General features: G+C 34.6%; 1 non-coding gene across 1 annotated transcript; it reads right to left on the reverse strand.

Moving 5' to 3' along the window:
* Positions 1-21,531: 21,531 nt before the first annotated feature.
* Positions 21,532-21,638, reverse strand: LOC121208338 (small nucleolar RNA R71). Its single transcript, XR_005903316.1, has one exon. It is a non-coding gene; the product is annotated as a small nucleolar RNA R71 (small nucleolar RNA).
* Positions 21,639-22,019: the final 381 nt, after the last annotated feature.

The raw sequence follows: 22,019 nt of genomic DNA on the forward strand, positions 1-22,019 counted from the left end.
GCAGGGGACACACGGTCAGACCACACGCCCATAGGGCAGATCGTGTGTCACACATGGCCTAGACACACTTCCCTGTGTCTACCTATGTGGACAATATAAGGCTATTTATGAAGCTTATTTGCCACCTTTACTTACACAACCTATATAATAGTAACCACCCCAATGCAAGAATAACTTATTTAAACCAATCAGTCACAATAGACTACATATCAATTAAGCAATTACTCATTCATGAGAGTAACCTTATTTGTATATATCAAAATGATTATTTTTCATCATTCAAGGCTAAATACAAAATGAAGGGTTTTCAACCCAAGCCAACACATTTGGCAGTTCGCAATTACACAAAAATTATTAAAGTCTAAGCCCTATACATGTCATATTCAAAAATATAAATCAAAATATACTGAATGCTTCGATTGATAGTGTGACCGATATCTCTGACTTCCTTTGGTCCTTGAGCTAGATAGGCGGCATTATAAGAAAATGAAAAAGGAGAGGGAGTATGCATAAAACTTAGTAAGTTGCATACAAATAAATATAGAACATAACTTTACCATTCATCAACAGATATCATAATACACAAGTGGCATAAGCAAAACTTACTCATCAATATTCCATACACCTCATAGAGCATATATTGAGCTCAAATTTCATACATACCATATAGCTACTTGTACCACTCACAACCCGGTTATACTTTCCTTGTTAACTTGAAATCTTACTTTCACTGTTGAACCATTTGAAACATTATCGGATACTCATTTAGCTTCAAACATGGGGTCAGGTGCTAATGCCATGTCCTAGACATGGTCTTACACAAGTTTTAGCATATCTGTGCCGATGCCAGTCCCAGACATGTCTTACACTGGCTTACGTCTCGAGGCCGATGCATGTCCCAGACATGTCTTACACTAGCACTCGTCTCAATGCCGATGCCATGTCCCAGACATGGTCTTACACTGGCTCTCATAATGTGGCTGATGCGTGTCCCAGACATGTCTTACACTAGCTCACACAAGTGACCCAAACGTCATGGCATGAATATCCAATTTATTTCCTAAGGTTCAATCGGGAATTCTATTATCTCTATTCTCATCACATTTTCTCATTTCCACAATCAAGCAATTTATGCTATAATAATTTCAATACAATTCAAATACATATATTATTAATGTAGTTGTACTATTTACATACAACTTATCTCGGATTACAAAATGTTGCGACTAGTCAGTTTAGTCTATTTGCTTGGCATTCCCCCGGTCTAGATTCGAATTCGGTATTTCTTGATCTATAATAACAAAATGCACTTATTTAGTCACTTTATCAATCTAGGCACTCTACAATTCATAATTTGGAAAAATAACCAATTTGCCCATAGACTTTTGCAAAATGACCTTTTTACCCCTAAGCCCGAAAATCAATTTTTATTGAATTTCTTTACATCTTAAGCCTAGCCAAACCCTTTCTACTCTTATAGAAACTCCAAATTCCTATTATTTCACACACTTATCATCTATTTTACAACTTATGCAAAATAGTCCTTTTAGGTGTTTTCATGCTAACACCTTACACAAAAGTTGTTTATAAGACACCCAAGACTCATTTTCTTCCATAAAAACTTAGAAAACATTACAAATCCTTTCATGGAAAAACCCTAAACTCTTAATCATTTTGCAAAATAGTATCCTCATTTGAATGCTTATGCTTTAAGAGTCTCAAAAATGCAAAAATCATCAATAAAGGGTATGGAAATCGCTTGTGAGTCAACAAGTAGCTGAAATTTCAAGCTCCCAAAGCCCTATTTTTGCTAGTTAAATCGATGAAGAAGGAGAGCTGAAAGAGATGATATCATCCTTTGATTATTTTAGTTCTACTTTAGTCAAAATAAGCCACCTAACTTACCAAACTTTGAAATTTGACCACCTTTGTCTCCTATGGCAAGCCATGCCCCCCTAAAGGGTCTAATTACCCTTTAAAGACACCCAATTTAGGTTCTCTAGCTATTTGGCACTTTTAGCTATCAAAATAGTACTTTTGCATTTTATGTGATTTAGTCCTTTTTCACAATTAGGCTCACGAACGTCACAATTAACTCACCAAATTTTTCATGCACTCTTAAAAACATGCTATAACATCTAAATAATTATAAAATAATGTATTTGACTCTAAATTTGTGGTCTCGAGACCATTATTCTGACTAGGCCCTAAATCGGGCTGTTACAAAAAGTGCAATCGCTTTTGTGTAGATTTTAGCCACTAGAAGCATATAATATTGTATCCAATACATGTATATGTATGAAGCTTGATGTATAGCCAATTAAACATCACCATTGAAAGCTCCATTTGATCTAACTTGACATGTTTGTTTGTGTTAACATGATATAATCATAATTTTAGAGAAAAATAATAATAATTATAAAAAAGTTGACTTTGATATATGAGAGCAGTATTGAAATTGAAATATATGAGAGCAGTATTGAAATTGAAAGGCTAGATCAAATTAGGTAATTTTGCCTGCAATGATTGCATCATTCATTGTATTAAAGAAATAAAATACGTGATGCTTGGTCGACATCTAATCCTTACTATTGAATATTGATCATCTAAGAGAAGATATGTGTTTTTGAATAATATCAATTATACAAATTGATTACAAAATAAATACCAATCATTTATTTTATTAAAAAAATCCTTATTTTTATGTTAACTTAAACACACGTATTATACAACCATTATTAAGAAAATTGTAGAATCAATATAACAGATGACCAACAGGGACGCTACTTTCGAAGGTCTACGCATATACACATAAATATCAGTTAAATATGTTTAGTTGATATGAATGTCTCAACTTTTGAGAGCAAAGTCAGGGGCTTCAAAGGAAGTAGTTAACCAATAGAATTCCTATTACGAAATCAAACTCCAACTTGTTATCAACAGATAAACTAATTTTGTAACAAGTTTGAAACTCATCATACCACTAGTTTTATTTTTTGTTGAGGGTCAATTTCTCTATCCCCTTTCAGAGAGGGCCATCCTCATATTTATAAGGCACAGTCCATTGATACTAGGTGCCATGCATGGTGACACATTCCCCCCTTAGGGGTGACACGTGTCCTTAGATGTCTTCGGGAGGATGTTGGCTAGCAAGGGAATGCGAGTAGGACATTGGTTATCTAGGCTATACGTTGTGGACTAAGATGAGTGGCGAGCATGCGAGTATTTGATAGAAGAGCTAGGAAATAGGTGGGTCAGACGATTGTGAATGGGCAAGTTGAACGATAGGGAGAGGTCAGATCTCGGGTCAAATATTTGGTTGGGCTAGGGCATGCTCTATGTATGGTGTGCTCTGTAACGCCCTGAATTATTTAAATTTTTTTTTGTGAATTTTTTCACCAATATGTATCTGCTTCAGTGACTAAGTGTTTTGGGTGTGTGTTTGAAGTCTTGAGTTTAAGTCCCACTTTTGAAAAATATGTTATTTTTGGTCTTAGCCTTATTCCTTTTAGGCGGGCTTATGTTATATTCTTGGTAAATTCATATCAGAATGAGCTTGCTGGTTCAAGTGGTAAGGTGTTAGTTTCTCCTAAGGTTTCATGTTTGAATCCCCGTGTAAACATGGGTGACAATTTTTGCTTCAGTTGTTTGACAGAGGTTCGGTGGAGTTGAAATTCTGAGGTAGTTGGATATGGATTGAGATGTTAGATTTGGTGGGACTGTGTTGTTAGTGGCGGAGTTAATAGGGGATTTTAGTTTTTTTTCAAATTTTGATTAATTAATTTTGTTTAATCTTAATTTGTTTTTCCAAAAAAGTCCCTTCTTGATTTCACGTTAGTTTTTTGTTCTTTTTTCCTTTTCTGCACAATTTTCTTTCTTTTTCTTTTTACTCTCCTCTTGCATTTGAAACAACAAATCGAGGGTTACCCTTTTTTCGTTCGGCATCATCTTTTGTGCAAATCTCTATTTCGTTCGTTTCGGTAAGTTCGAGTAGGTGTGGTTTTACTATTTCTTAGTTAGTGTTTAATGGGGATTGTCGTTAAATCTAGTCAATTCTTGTTTAAGGGAAAAGCAAGATGCAATTAGTGCTTCTCTAGCGAATTGAGTGCGAGGTGTTTCCGATTCATTGTCTGTTTCAGTAGTCTTGAGATTTCTTTTGTATAAGAATCAAATCAGGTGTGTAACGAAAACGCGAGAAAACGAGGTTCAGCGAAAGCTAAAAAAGTGGCTTGTCAATGCCACATGGACATGTGCTTGGCTGTGTGATAGGCGAGTGTGTGTTTGTTTGGGTCACACACGCTAGGTCGACTTGGGCTTGTGGGCCCACACGGGTATGGCCAATCTGGGCATGTGGGCCACACAGGCATGTAGGCCCAAAATTCTGAAATTTTTCCTATGGTCTCACACATTATTCTGATCAACTGTGGGCCTTCCGTAGGGCCGGTAAGGGCAAAACAAACCCTAATGCAGGATATCTGCTATTCTGATAGACTGATTTGTTCATTTAGATATTGAGATGTATGATTTGACTGGTTCGTAATAACATGTATGTTATTTGTATATAAGCATGCCAGACATGTTAACTCTGTTATATCTGTTATCTGTTATTTGCATATGTGTATGGGGTGGGATTTGTATATGTGGAGGAAGTGTTCTATGATGCAAAATTTCACCGATATATTAGTAACTTGACTGCAAACTATTTTGATAAGTGTCGTAAAGACACTATGTGGTGTGTAAGGATGGGTGGGTGTTTTATACCCCACATGGTGTATTGGGATGGTCGGAGGTGATGTGTAGAGGATGGGGATATGGCTTTGCATATCTGTATGTTTCTGATAATCCAATTATGATATGATCTGGTTTTGTTAAGGACTTATGTCCACTTTCATTTTAAAATATTGTGAAATTTGAATTTATGAGTATGCGTGTCTCTATTAAGTTGCACACCGAGTTTATGAAAACTAACATTTGTTTGTCTGTTCTGTTCATGTAATCCTCAGACATAGGCAGGTTCGTGCGGCAGAGTCTTAGCGGTGACCACTAGTTTGAGAACTATTTTAATTAACTGTTTTTATTTAAATTCTGGATTATTTTAAGAGTTTGTAATTTTTGGACACTCTGGACTGTTGGTTTTAAATTTATAGATTTTGAAATTGTTTAGATTTTTATTCTATGGTTTTCAACAAAAAAATTCATGAAAACAATGGTTTTATATGAACAAATGATTTTCTGAAAACATAAGCTCGTTTTCAACAATAATGACTTATAAACTTTCACTGTAAATTTATGTTTTACATAAAAGGGCAATGATGACGGTTTCATTAAAGGGAATATTAATAAGTTTTTTCTAAAAATGTGGACTCTTTTAGAACAATTAATACGAGAGGTTTTAACATAAAAGTTTGTCTCAAAACCCTTTTTCGTAATATTTTCAAATTCGATCATAATGTCTAGGCCAGGGTTTGGGGTGTTACATGCGCTCTCTCTCTCTCTCTCTATATATATATATATATTATACATAACATATTTATATGCTTTTTAGTTTGATGCATAATTTGGTACTCGAGTTTGACATTTTTTTCTATTATGTATTATGTGTTATGTTTTTTCCAATTTGATACCTATTTTTCACAAAAAAAAACTTATATATATTTTGTACCCAAAGCTAACAATATCAAATTTTTAGTATTTAATTTAGATTTTAAGGTTGTTTTGATAAAAGTTAATTATTAAAATTATTAGGTTTGAATTTTTCATGATTTTGTTAATAGAATAAAATTAATATTAATTTTGAATTTGTTGAATTTGTCAAATACAGTCCGATGGATGGAATTTTATTCGGGTTTTAGGGTTGATTCGATGAAAGTTAATTGCTAATATTATTTGTAACACCCCTTACCTGTATTCGATGCCAGAACAGGATACGAGGCATTACCAGACTTAAACTTAAACAAATATTCAAAATCGAGACATGAATTTCCACTCAAATTTAAAACTTTTTGAAAACATTTATATCGTCCCTTAAACGATCCTACGAGGCCCAAAACGTGCATTAGGAGTGGCTCGGGACTAAACCGAAAACTTTAGAAAACTTCCCAACACTTGGAAAATTTTTCATCAAACAGGGATCACATGCTCGTGTGGCTTTGGGACACACCCGTGTGGGTATGTTGTTGTAACACCCCCTACCTGTGTCTAACGCCGGGACAGGATACGAGGCATTAGCGGACTTAAACACAAACAATCATGCAAATCGGGCCATAAAATTTCATTCATATTTTAAAACATTTCAATCACATGGACATAGTCCTTTATTTGGGTTTACGAAGCCCAAAACATACTTTAGAAAGGGTTTGGGACTAAACCAAAAACTTTGGAAAGCTCTGGGAAAAATTTAGAAATTTTTCTCGTGAAACAGGGTCACAAGCCCGTGTGGACACAGGGGCATGCTCGTGTCCTTAGGCCGTGTAACTTTCTGTTTATGACATCAGCAAATAAATTGAACCACACGGCCAGGCCACACGCACGTGGAACCAGGCCGTGTCCCTCACACGGTTGAGACACACGGGCATTTCTCATCCTGTATAGTTAACTATTAGGCTATTTCCCAAGCCTTTTTTGTTAGCCTTACATGCACACACATATACATGGTTCCAATAGCATTCAACATCCTCAATTATGATACAAACATATCATTTACCTCTCAATATGCATGTGTTACACATTCCCATATTAAGCCAAGACTAGTCATACCATAGTTATCTTTGTGCCAATTTATTTCAACTTATCATCAAACTTCCATGTTCAAAGCATTATTATTTATCTCCATATTACACATTTAATTCATGGTCATAAAAATGCATTCAACACACATGACATATTGTCAACCATGCGTGACAGAAAAACATAATCATATCTTCACATCATAAGCAATAAATCATAACTTGACTAGCTATACTTACAAGCCATAATCAATAAGCCACATGTTATGGCCATATACAATAGCTCAAAATAGGCCAACACATTTGGCCAAATCATAATAACATATATCATAGAACTGGGTCCCTATACATGCCACTCACTTGATAATTCTAACATATGTAACAATATTCCAAAGTTATTGGCTTGATAGTGTGATACTGCCTCCGACGATCTCCAACCCCGAGCCGACCTAACAACACTAAAAGAAATGGAAAGGAAGGAGTAAGCTTTACGCTTAGTAAGATCGCATGAAAACTAATAAGCAATGTATTAACATGCTATTTTTCAATTTCTCTATAATTATTAAAAGTTTAGTTAAGTTGTTTTCTCGAGTCACAGTCACTAATTTATTTATATCTGAAGCTATGAGAATCCAAATTAAAAACCGCTAATTCTCCTAGAAACTAGACTTACATATCTTCTTACCATAAAATTTTCAGAATTTTTGGTTTAGCCAATAAGTACAGTCTATTTCCCTTGAAAATAGACTCATTAAGGATTTTAAGCATATAATTTATAACCCATGATTATTTTTATACAATTTCTAGTGATTTTCCCAAGTCGGAACAGGGGATTCCAAACTCATTCTGACTCTGTCTCACAAGAATTCAAATAACTCATAATATGAAATTCTTTTGCTTACACCGTTTCTTTTATGAAAATAGACTCAACAAGATTTTATTTCATATCTTATTCAACTTCTAATTCGATTTCCACCATTTTTTGGTGATTTTTCAAAGTCACACAACTGTTGCTGTCCAAAATTGTTTTATTTCTAAATTTTACTCTTTCATGTTTTCTTTGTAGTAACTTTCATTGTAACACTTACGCCATATCAATCTTACCAAAGTTCGATCACATATCGAGCACGTTGCTCATAAGTTTACACACATGAACCTTCACTTATTCATCATATAGTCATGTTTTTATGTATTTTCACTTAGTAAATTTCCCATTGAACTCATCGGAATAATAACAGATACCCAGTGGCCTGTACATATTACCACCCTTGTAACCGAAGCTCTTTGGTACGCATAGTAGCCTGCACTTAGTACTACACATGCGACCTAACAATTTGGTACACGTAGTAGGCTGCACTTAGTACTACACACGTGACCTAACCATCTAATACACGTAGTAGCCTGTACTTAGTACTACACATGTGATCGAAGCTATCGGGTACGAATAGTAGCTTGCACTTAGTACTACACATGCGACCTAACAATCTGGTACACATAGTAGCCTGCACTTAGTACTACACACGTGACCTAAAATCGTCATATACACGTAGTACCCTGTACTTAGTACTACACAGTGATCAAAGCTATCAGGTACGCATAGTTGCCGGCACTTAGTACTACACATGTGACCTAACAATCTGGTACACGTAGTAGCCTGCACTTAGTACTACACACGTGACCTAAAACCATTTTAAACACATAGTAGGCTGCACATAGTACTACACATGTCTTCTCTCAATGGATTATTCGTACCTTTTCTATTCCGAAGGTCCAACCGGGAAATTCCTCACTTTTCAACCTTTTTCCAATTCATCCATAACAAATTTCAATTAATAATTTACATCAAGTGATCATTCTATAGGTAGCTACATCTCATATAATAACAAAAGATAATAAAATAAAAAAGAATCGATATATTATTTACATACAAACTTACCTTCCTTTTCACTCTTTCACAAGTTATCCAACTTAATAAAACATCATGTTATATCAAATTCTCAATATATTCAGCTATTATATAGCAAGCCATCAATGATTGAACCATCCAACATTTCATGTGCTACTAGTCATATATCATTGTTCTTACAATTTTTATATACCATTCTTTCATCACTTTTCAATATATTAAATCATGCCATTCGTGCAATAATAATATAGAATTTTCAGTTCAACTATAGCATTGCAATATTATTGACACATGAACTTACTTCGACACCAAAATAGCAAAAAGGAACCTAACCGTCGATTTTCCATTTTTCACCCGATCTAGGTTCAATCCTCGTTTTCCTTGATCTATAATATCACATTTAGTCTAATTATTAGTCACATTATTTAATGTGTTCCAAAAACCATATTTTTGCAAAATTACATTTTTGCCCCTAAACTTTGCTAAAATTACACTTTTGCCCCTAGGCTCATAAAGTTATTTTTATTCAATTTTCTCACTCTATAGGCCTAGCCGAACCATTTTTATAACTATAGAAAACTACAATTATCATCAAAACACCCTTTTGTACCACATTTACAACTTCTACAAAAATGGTCCTTTCAAACATTTTCATTGAAAATCACTTAGTAAAAGTCGTTTATTTAACACCCAACACTCATTTTCTACCATTAGACATCAAAATGCATGCATACATGGGTAAATTTTTAAACATGAACCCTAGCACAAATTAATGGTACACATAAATAGATCTTATTACGGGGATTGAAAAAACGTAAAAATATTAAAAATAGGGCTAGAACGAGCTTACAATCGAGCTTGGAAGCTTGAAAAACCCTAGCCATGGTTTCTAAGCGCAAGTTTTGGCTAAGAGGTTGAATATGGACAAAAATTGGCTTTTAATTTTGTTTTTAATTCATTTTAATAACTAAATGACCAAAATGCCCTTAATGAAAAACTTTGGAAACATGCCTAACCATGTCCATTTTTGTCCACCAACTGAACCAATTGTCTAATTACCATAAAAAGACCTCCAATTTAAAATTTCATAACAATTGGACACTTCTACATGTAGAACTCAACTTTTTCACTTTTTACGATTTAGTCATTTTGACTAAATTGAGTGCTCAAATGTCAAAATTTTCGAACGAAATTTTCACGAAATCATTCTGTGAAATTGTAGACCATAAAAATATATTAAAAAAAATTTTCCTCATCAAATTTATGGTCCCAAAACCACTTTTTCGACTAGGACCAAAACCGAGATGTTACAATAGTGTGGACACACACTTCTGTGTCCCTAACTCGTGTAACTCTTTGCTTATGATGTCATCAACAAATTGAAGTACACGGCCAAGTAACACGCCCGTGTGCTTAGGCCATGTGGGTGATTAAATTTTTAAAATTTTTCATAAAATAGGTGCAGATTTCACACGCCCTGGGCACAGAATCATGTCCCTAGGCTATGTCCTTCACATGGCTGAGACACACGGCCTTTTCTCTGCCCATGTAGCCAATTTTAAGCTAAAAATTCAAGAGGAAAGGGACACACGGCCGGATCACACACTCGTAGGGCAAGCCGTGTATCACACACGGCCTAGACACACGCCCGTGTGTCTACCAGTGTGGAAAAAATTAAGGCTATTTACCAAGCCATTTTTCCACCCTTACTTGCACTGACCTACACAACAATAGCCAACACCAATTCAAGCATATACATACAACTATTTCAGCCACAACCAAGTCATTCACACATCAGTTACATCCTATGTTTTATCACTTACAACATCTCAAACTTATCATCTCAAACCATGCAAAATCCATATCCATGAAAACATCATCATATGCATAAATATTTGACCAATATTAGCCAATTTTAATGGCCATTTACAAAATAAGTTATCAATCATTATAAGCCAACACATTTAGCAAATCAAATATGACACATAACAAAAAGACCAAGTTCCTATACATGCCATACTCAAAATAATGAAATCATGAGTACCCAAAATGATAATTTGATAGTGTGAGTGGATCTCCGACAGTCTTCAATCCCCGAGCTAGCTTGGTAACACTATAAGACAAGGGAAAAGAAAGGGAGTAAGCTTTAAAGCTTAGTAAGTTCCTTTGCAAATAATAGGCATCATAAACACATTTTAACATATTTTTAACATAAGTAAATTAACATAGGTATCATTGTAAATCTCATAATCAAACTTGACATAGATGATATTAAAACCTCAACATCGTAACTTACTCATTCAAACCTTCCCATGGGTTTATCACATATCGAGCTCATTAAGCATGAGTTTTGTGTACATACTTGTACCAACTTGTAACATACCATTATCTTCCACAGCATACCATAATCTTTCATAACTTTAACATGGTCGTTAAGCTACCCGTTGAACCACTTGGAATGCTAAAGGAAACTCGAGAAATCTCACACATATAATCCCGTCTTACATGGGATCTCAAATCGATGCCAATAGCCTAGCTATGGTCTTACACGAAATCTCATATCGATGCCATATCCAAGATATGGTCTTACACGTAAACTCAAATAACCCTAATGTCATGACATTTGTATCCTATTTATTCCTAAGGTTCAACCGGGATATTTCTCACATGTCAAAACTTTGTCGAATTTATTTAAAGAGAAATTTAAAATTCATACAATAATGACACAATAAAAGCATAAATAATAATTTATTATTTACATACGAACTTACCTCGGTACCAAAAATAGCAGATAAGGATTTAATCATCAAACGCCTTATCCTTTCCCCGATCAAGGTCCGAACTTCGTTTTTCTTGATCTATAATAGCAAATTTAGCTTATTTAATATTCACATTACTCAAATTATTCCAAACATCACATTATGACAAAATTACCTTTTTGCCCCTAAAGTTTCACATTTTTACAAATTAGTCCTCAGGCTCGTAAAATGAAATGCACTCAATTTCTCTGTTACCCAAGTCTAGCTGAACCATAAAGATGCTCATATCAGGCCAAATTTTCATCAAATCAGATTTTTGCTACCCATTTTATAACTTTTTACAAATAGGTCCTTTTTAAGTATTTTCATGAAAAATCACTTGGTAAAAGTTGTTTATCACACCTTAAACATACAATATCTTCATCAAACATCAAAATACATGCATGTCACACATGGGTAAATTTTTAAACATGAACCCTACTTCAAAATAATGGTAGAAATAGAAAGATCGGGTGATAACGACTTCAAAAACATAAAGAGCATTAAAAACGGGGCTAGGATGGACTTACAATCAAGCTTGAAAGTGGCCAAAACCCTAGCTATAGAGAGCTTGTAAAATTCGGCTATGGTGAAGAAGATGGACAAAAATCTTAACTTGATTTTCCCTTTTAATTCATTTATTTATTAAACGACCAAAATGCCCTTAATGCCTTTCTTTCAAAATTTACCTATCCATGCCCATTTTTGTCCTCAAAAATAGAGAATGGTCTAATTATCATATAAGGACCTCTAATTTAAAATATCATAGCAATAGGACACCTTTAACATGTAGAACTCAACTTTAGCACTTTTTAGTCCTTTTTACTAAATTGAGTGCCCAAATGTCAAAATTTTCAAATGAAATTTTTACGAAATCATCCCGTGAAACTATAGACCATAAAAATGTAATAAAAATAACTTTTTCTATGTCAGATTTGTGGTCCTGAAACCACTGTTCCAACTAGCCCCAAAATCGGGTTGTTATAACTCTCCCCTCTTTAGGGATTTTCGTCCCTAAAAATCTTACTAGAAAAGAGGTTTGGATACTATTTTCTCATGGCCTCCTCTAGTTCCCACGTAGCTTCCTCAATACCGTGTCTTTGCCACAAAACTTTTGTAATACCCCGAAAATTTTTATAGTAAGATATTATCCTTGGTATAGTAAAATAAGGAAATAAAGTGACAAAAAGGGAAATTTTGAGTTATATCAATATTGGGAAGTATATTATGATATATTAATTCAATAAAGGACTAAATTGTAAAAGTGAGAAAAGTTTTGTTGCACAAGAGTAAATACTCAAAATTTGAGGGATTAAAGTGTAAATATGAAAAAGTTGAAGAACCAATAGCGTAAATATTTTAAGAGTGGAATGATCTAGAAATTAAGGGAAATGGAGGAATTAGGACCAAATTGAATAGGTGAAGAACTATGAGGGACTAAATTACAATTTTACCAAATTAAATGATGACTCAATGATAGAATTTTAAAAGATAATAAAGGGGAAAATGGTCAATTGAAAGAGAGAGAGAAATCTAGAAAGTAATGATGATGTTGATAATATTTTATAATTATTTAATTAGATAAATATTATTTTAATGAGATATTTTATTTTTTATTATTATTTATTTAGTATAAAAAGAAGGAAAGATGAAGAATTTTCATCATCTTTCCTATGCACTAACGTGAGAGGAAGAGAGAAAGAAAGAAAGTTTTGCTTTCTTTACAATTTGGTCCTTCTATAAAAAAATTCACCATTTTCACTCAAAAATCAAAAGAATTTTCATAGCTAGCAAGAGAGAAAAATGTTGACGAGACTATGGGAAGTTAGAATATCAAGTTGGATTTAAGAAATGGAAGTTGAAGGAGAGAGAAAATGAAGATGAAGATTGAAATCAATAGAACAAGGTAAGAACATCATGATTTCAATATATTTTTAAGTTTGATATTATTGAAAAAGCATGGGATTGATGTTAATGTAGAGTTTCCTTATATATGGTCCTATGTTCTTGATATGTTAGTGAAGAGAAACTAAGAAAAAGTGATGAGAAATAGTGTAGAAAAAGAAAATAAGGGTGTTATAAACATGGTAATTAATATCTTGCACTAAAACAGTTTTGGACAGCAGCAGTGGTCTAACTTTTAAAAGTCACCAAAAATTTTGGAAATGGAATTAAAAGTTTAATAAAATATTAAATTAAATATTATTGAGTCTAGTTTCTCATAGAAGAAACGGTGTAAGAAATGGAATTGTAAATTATGAGATATAGTAAATATTGTGAGACAAGGTCAGAATGATTTCGGGTTCCCCTATTCTGATTTTGGAAAATCATCAAAAACTAGAGAAAAATAACTAATGGCTTAAATTTATGTGTATAAAATCCTTAATGAGTCTATTTTCAATAGAAATAAGTGGAACATCATCTGAATCTCGTAAGAAGAGATAATTAATTCTTAGCGAAGAAGGGCTGGAACTATCAGACAGCAAAATAGGGGTAACTTTAAAGAATAAATTGTACTTATTGGCTAAACCAAAAATTCTTAAAATTTTATGGTAAGAATATATGTGGGTCTAGTTTTATAGAAAATTAACGGATATTAATTTTTATTTCTGTATCTTAAGATAAAAATAATTTAGTGACTATGACGCGGATGAACAGCTTTGAATATACATATAAGTAAATAGTGAAATTATAGATAATGTTACTTATAAGCATGTTATATACATTAAGGATGTGGAATGGAGAGGAGGAGGAGAAAAATATATATGAATATTCAGCTAGTATGGTTAATTTGCATGTTTTAGGCTCAAGGACTAAATTGAATAAAAGTAAAACTTTAGGGGGCAATTTTGTAAAAATGTCAAAATGACCAAATTGAAGGGAATAAATTGTTTTATTATCTAAATTACTAAATTGAATGAAATTATTAATTTAAAATTGGGTGAAAATTGGGAAAATGGTAAATTACCAAAATGCTCCTGAATCTTGATATTTCTGCAATTACGCCAGTTAAGTTCGTGTAACTTGAATTATATTCTTAAATACTTGAAATATATGTTATTGATGTGAATATGATTTAAATATACATTGTATGAAAATTGATGAAACATTGATATTTTTGATAAAAAGGGGAAGAAATCCTGGCTGAATGAAAGAAAAATTTGATGGATCTCTAAAAAGGAATTGACGGTAAAAAGAATCTAGCTCGGACGGGTGATCCTATCCTGATATAGCCCTCTTGAAGAATACGTGTAAAATGGATTTAGCCCGGACAGGGTAATTCAAATTAGGGTCTGAATTTAGCCTGGACTAGTAATTCAGATCCAAGCTCATTAGAGAAATTATCGTTGCAAGGGATTTAGCCTGGACTAGTAATCCCAACAATGCTCTATGAGTTTATATTTTAGGGGATTTAGCTTGGATTAGTAATCCCGCTGTAAAGATGAGGTTCGCGGGAGTGTGCTTTCTGATATGAAATGTGTAAGACCATGGTTGAAAGATACCATGGCAACATGAAATAAAATATGTAAGACCATGGTTGAAAGATATCATGGCAATGTGACATGAAATGAATAAGACCATGGTTGAAAGATATCATGGCAACATGATGGGAAATGAATAAGATGATGGTTGAAAGATACTATGGCAACGTGACATGAAATGAACAAGACCATGGTTGAAAGATACCATGGCAACATGATAAGAAATGAGTAAGACCATAGTTGAAAGACACTATGGCATTATATTAGAGATAAATAAGACCGTGGATGGGAGACGCTATGACATCTGTTGAACAATTGATATTCAGGTAATATGTATCACATGACGAATGGTTATACAAAATGGTTGTGTGAAATGTTTACAAGAACTGGCATATGGAAATATATGTACAAAATAGTTGTATGAAATAATTATGAAGATAAATAAACGAAATAAGTATAGGTACATGAAATATAATTTATGTTAAGTTTGATATAACCTATTATCAGAATAAATATACATAAAATATATAGAAATGATAGGGCATGAAATATTGATATAGTGAAATGAATGATATATACTTATGAAGAAACGGTAAGAGAATGATATGTTTCATGACATGTACATATATGATTATCTTTGATATGTTGATACAAGGAAATTATGTAAGTTAAGACAGTTATTAAACTCAAGTATGACATGTCGAGAAAATAAGTATATCAATGTTGAATTATATGAAATATGTACTAGTATACTAACAATGTTGTTGTTTGATGCTTAGACAAGTCCAAGCTATTGATTGAATGGTAATATATTTATTTATATGATGCGTTGAATCGGTAAGTATTTAATTGAAATTTTTTAAGTGATATGCAAATTCTAGTAATGCTCTGAAACCAGTTTCAGCAGTGGATATGGGTTAGGGGTGTTACAACTTTCACTAGAGCTATACTTTTATTTCTCAACTGTTTAACTTCTCGAGCTAAGATCTTAATCGGTTCTTCACCGTACATCATATCTGGTCGAATCTCACACTCCTTTGGAGAAATCACATGTGAAGGATAGGAACGATATCATCACGACATCGACACATGAAACACATTATGAATCCATTCCAACTCTATCAGTAAGGCTAACTGATATGCCATTGGCCCTATTCTTTCAATAATTTCATATGGCCCAATAAAACTTGGACTCAACTTGCCTTTACGGCCAAATCTGAGAATCTTCTTCCACGAAGATACTTTCAAAAACATTTTATCCCCAACTTGAAACTAAATCTCTTTTCTTTTCAAATCTGCGTATGATTTCTGTCTATCGGAAGCAGCTTTTAAACAATATCGAATTACTTTTACTTTCTCTTTGGTTTCCTTAACCAAGTCGACCCCGTGAATCTATTTCTCACCAAGTTCGGTCCAATACAAAGTCGTTCTGCACTTGCGGCCATACAATTCCTCATAAGGTGCCATTTTATACTCAACTAATGGCTGTTGTTATAGGAAAATTCGACCAATGAGATATTTTTCCCAACTACCCTCAAATTTTAGAACACAACATTGAAGCATATCTTCAAGTATCTGAATTACCCTTTCGGATTGATTGTCGGTTTATGGATGAAACGCAGTACTAAAATTCGATTTCACACCCAAGGCTTCTTGCAACTTTTTTCCAAAACCTCGAAGTAAACCTCATATCTCTATTCGAAATAATAGAAATAGGCACTCTGTGCAATCTCACAATCTCGGCAACGTACAACTTAGCTAGCATATCAAGCGAGTAATCAGTATGTACTGGTATAAAGTGAGACGATTTCGTCGATCTATCAATAAAAACCTAGACGACATCTTTCTTTTTCGGAGTCAAAGGCAAACCCGTTACGAAGTCCATCGTAATCCTATCCCATTTCCATTCGGGTACCATCACTGGCTGAAGTAAACCCAAAGGCACTTGGTGTTCAGCTTTCACTTGTTGATAAATCAAACATCTTGAAACAAACTTAGAGATATCTCTTTTCATGCCCGACCACCAATACATTTTCTTCAAGTCATTATACATTTTCGTACTACCCAGATGCACAGATAAGAAACCACTATGCGCTTCATGAAGAATTTTCTGAATAAGTTCATCATTCTTTGGTACACAAACTCTACCTCGGAACATCAAACAATCATTGGGTCTAACATGAAAATTTGAATCACTAGCCGATTCACAATGAGCTCTCTTGGCTTACAATTCACTGTCACATTTCTGGGCTTCACAAATCTTCTAAATAAACATCGACCTAGCTCTCAACTCGGCTAGAATAGTACCATCATCGGATAATGTCAATCTCATGTTCAATGATCTCAAAGCAAACAAAGTTGTCCTACTTAAGGCGTCTGTGACTACATTCGCTTTACCCGGGTGATAGTCAATCACCAACCCATAATCTTTCAACTAATCGAGCCATCTTCATTGTCGTAAGTTCAAGTCCTTCTGAGTCCTCAAATACTTTAAAATTTTATGGTCGGTAAAAACATGACATTCCTAACCGTACAAATGGTGTCACCATATCTTTAAAGCAAACACAACAGCGGCTAATTCCAAATCATGCATCGGGTAATTCTTCTCATGTGGCTTCAATTGTCTCGAGGTATAAGCTATCACCTTGCCTTCTTACACCAATAGACATCCTAGGCCATTCAGTGACGCATTGTTATAAATCACAAATTCCTTTCCTGATTCAGGTTGCACTAAAACTGGAGCGTCGATCAATAGAGCTTTCAGCTTTTCAAAACTTTACTAACATTTTTTGAACCATTCAAACTTGACGTCTTTTTGCAACAATCTCATCATAGAAGTAGCAATCATCGAAAATCCTTTTACAAATCATCAACAATAATCGGCTAAGCCCTGAAAGCTTCTAACTTCGGACACATTTCTTGGTGGTTTTGTAACACCCCTTACCCGTATCCATCGTCAAGATGGGTACAGGGCATTACTAGGCTAAAACGTAAACATACATACATAACAGACCCATAAAATTTCTTTTGAACACAAAACTGTACATAAACATGTATATCGTCCCTAATACGGGCTTACAAGGCCCAAAGCATACATCGAGGATGATTCGGGATTAAACTGTGAAATTTAGGAAACTTTTCATAAAACAGGGTCACACGCCCGTGTGGACACAAAGACATGCCCGTGTGCCATTAACACGCCCGTGTCCCCAGGCTGTGTAACTCTCTGTTTATGACGTCAACATAAATTTAAGATCACACGGCCAAGTCACACGCCCGTGTCCTAGGCTGTGTGGCAAATTTAATTTTTGCATTTAAGGTGCAGACTTCACACGGCCTGGGCACACGCCCATGTCCTAAGGCTGTGTCATCCACATAGCTAAGACACACAGTCGTGTCTCTGTCCGTGTCTTTACTACCATGCATAGTAACTTGTAACACTAGGGTACAGGGGACACACGGCCTAAACACATGTCCATGTGTCTACCCGGGTGGACAACTTTGAGGCTATTTTCCAAGCCCACTTGTCACCCTTAACAACCCCAACACACACTCACATGCCAATGGTGGTTGTCATGGCATAAAAGGGTTACTTTGACATCCTTAGCTTTAACTCATGCATGATAAATTCATATCAAGTATACCTAATTAGGACTCCTTAACTTGTTAAGTTCATTCAATACATTTCTTTACCTTTATTAATATAGTGACCATGCCAATCGACATCATTTACCCGTCAAGCATAAGTTCCACATTTTATCAACCATTTGGTACATACCACAAAAGTAATAACACATCTCATGCATGTAACAATATTTATGGATTTCAACCCAGTAATCATTATGAGCCATATTTCATGGTCATATACAAAATGGAATAATATACCAAAATGAGCCATTGCTTTGGTTAACAAATATGACACGTATAACAAAATACTAAGTCCCCTATACATGCCATATTTAAATGTAGTAAAATAAATCCCCTATAACAGCCCGTTGAATCACCCAGAATACTAAAGGACGTTCGTAATCATCATGCACCACATAGAATTCTAAAGCCATGTCCCAAACATGGTCTTACATGGGTCTACATATTGATGCCATATCCCAAATATGGTCTTATATGAAATCTCACGTCGGTGCCAATGCCATGTCCCAGACATGGTCTTACACGGGACCTCACATCGATATCATGTCTGAGACCTAGTATTACACGGGACCTCACATCGATGTCATGTCCCAGACCTAGTCTTACACGAAATTTCATATCAATGTCATATCTCAGATTTGATTTTACATGAAATCACATACCGAGGCCGACGGAATATCCCAGATATGGTCTTATCTGGCACACATATCAATGCCGATGCCATGTCTCAGACATGGTCTTACACTAGCTATCATATCAACACCGATGCCATGTCCTAGACATGGTCTTACACTAGCTCTCATTAATCATAGTGTCATGATATCTAAATCCTAAGCACTCCTCAAGGTCACTCAGGACTTCCGAGATATAACGCTATCACCAAACTTTCAATAAATCATCACAAGCCAATTTCATTAGATCATTCATACATGATAAGTCGTAATTTATACATATTTTATCCCATGCTTAAGCACATTTTTGGATGAATTATCATTAAATTTGTGGAATTTGATGCTCCTAATCCTTTAATTTCATGTCTTATACTTAGGTGAGCATAAGAGAGTAAAAAGAACAAGAAACGGGCCAAAAAATAAAGAAAATGGGTCAACGTGGGAAATCAACATGGCCTGGACTTCCTCACACAGGTAGACCACACGGTCGTGTGGATTTAATAGACTTTAAACACAGCCTAAGCCACCCCATACGGGCGTGTCCCTATCGAGCCCAAGTCTAGTTCTATGCAGAAAAGGTCATTCTTAAGGGTTTTAAAGCATTCTAAAGCCTAAATAAACACCCCAGGAGGTACCTAGAGAAAGAACACAGAGTAGGAGGCAAGGAATTGCTTGAAAAAAGCCGATTGATCCATCTCAGAAGCTGGATTCTTCTTCAAGACTGAAGATCTCCCTTCAATTTCCTTCAGGGGTTTTTGGGTTTTCTTTATATTTTGTTATCATCATTCTTCTGAGATGTTTTCTTTTACATATATGAACTAAATCCCCTAAATACCTAAGGGGGATGAAACCTAAGACGGATCTTGTTATTATTTTCTGAATTATATAACAAATACTTGATTTGTTCTTAATTATGTGTTTTTAATTCTTGCTTTAATATTCTAGGATATTGATTCAAGTATTGATGTGCTTATTTAGAGGAGTAAAAGTCCCTGTCTAAGAGTAGATCTAACATAATTAAGCAGTGATTGCACGTCTAGACATAGGGCGACATAAATCTGCCGAATTAGGGTCAAACCTAATAAGGGAATTCATAGATCGAGCTAATGCAACACTAGGGGTTTTAATTAGAAAGAGATTTCAATTAATCAACCTAGGGTTAGAAGTTGTTAGTCTCGAGAGAGATAATAATATAAAATAGGGATTTCTACGGATCAAGTCAAGTGAATAAATCGTCTGATTCAGAGTCAAATAACAAGTGAAGTCTAGGTGGATTTTCCCTTGGGTATTGTCCAAATCAATCAGGTTTTCCCAAAAATATTTCCCCAATTTTCTTCCTATGCATTCTTAGTTTAGTTAATTAATTTAGATAAAACAAACCCCTTTATTTTTAGGCTAGATAATAAAAAGAGAGTTAATACTAGTACTTTTAGTTCCTGTGGGTTCAACATTTCGGTCTTGCTATAAACTATACTACTATTCGATAGGTACGCTTGCCTTCATTGTGATAGTAGTTAGTTTTCAAGTGCGATCAATCATAAATATAAAACTTACCACGAGACATCATATTAAGTTTTTGGTGCTGTTTCCGGGGAACTAAAATATTAGGAACATTTAATTTTTGTTACTTTAGCCATTTATTTTTATTGCAATTTAAATTAATTTTTTCTTAAATCATTAAAATTTTCTTTTATTTGCTTCTAGCAGGTTTTTATAGTTTATGACTAGAAGAAACCCGTTAGGACCTCTACTTTTTGATAGTGAGATCGAAAGCACAGCTCGCAGAAACCGAAGAGAAATAATGTGAAGCCTACAATACATAGAGGAAGTGAAAAAGGACGATAGTCAAACTACAACCGAGGAGATGGCTGAAAATCAGAATAATCAGCTTCCTCCTGTGGTTGCTACAAGTCTAATAAATCAGAGTCCTGCTCCTCGTACTATTATGACTATGCTAAACGTAATTTAATAGGAACTGAATTGACTATAGTTAGACCTCCTATTGCTGTAAATAATTTTGAACTGAAACCTAACACGATTCAAATGATACAACAGTTTGTTCAGTTTGATGGTTTGCAGGACGAGGATCCAAAAGCTCATTTGGCGAACTTTCTGGGGTTTTGCAACACTTTTAAGATTAACGGCGTTTCTGATGATGCCATTTACCTTCAGTTGTTTCCCTTTTCGTTGAGGAATAAGGCTAAACAATGGTTGAACTCGTTACCACGAGGATTGATAACCACTTGGGAACAAATGACCGAAAATTTTTTGCTTAAATACTTTCCGCCGGCTAAACTAGCTAAATTAAGGAATGATATTTCTTCTTTTGTACAGATGGATTTAGAAACCATTTATGATGCATGGGAGAGATACAATGATCTATTGAGAAGGTGCCCTTACCATGGGTTACCACTTTGGCTACAGGTTCAAACTTTTCACAATGGCCTGAATCCTTCGACTAGACAGATGATTGACCCAGCTGCTGGTGGAACTATCAATAATAAGACACCTTAAAAGGCTTATGAATTTATAAAAGAGATGTCACTGAATAATTATCAACGGCAAGTCATGAGGATAAAGTCGACAAAAGCAGCCGGCATTTTTAACGTCAATTCGGTCACTATGCTCTCTAATCAGGTAGAACTTTTGAATAGAAAAATTGATGATCTACTTGGTTCTTCATAGGTTCACCCAGTAATGCAATGCGATGAAAGTGGAGGAGGAACGAGCAATTCAGGATACCCACCCTATGACCACAATATGGAAAACGAGCAATTAAATTAAATGGG

Source organism: Gossypium hirsutum, chromosome A01 (genome assembly GCF_007990345.1).
Source record: "Gossypium hirsutum isolate 1008001.06 chromosome A01, Gossypium_hirsutum_v2.1, whole genome shotgun sequence".
Lineage (NCBI taxonomy): Eukaryota > Viridiplantae > Streptophyta > Magnoliopsida > Malvales > Malvaceae > Gossypium > Gossypium hirsutum.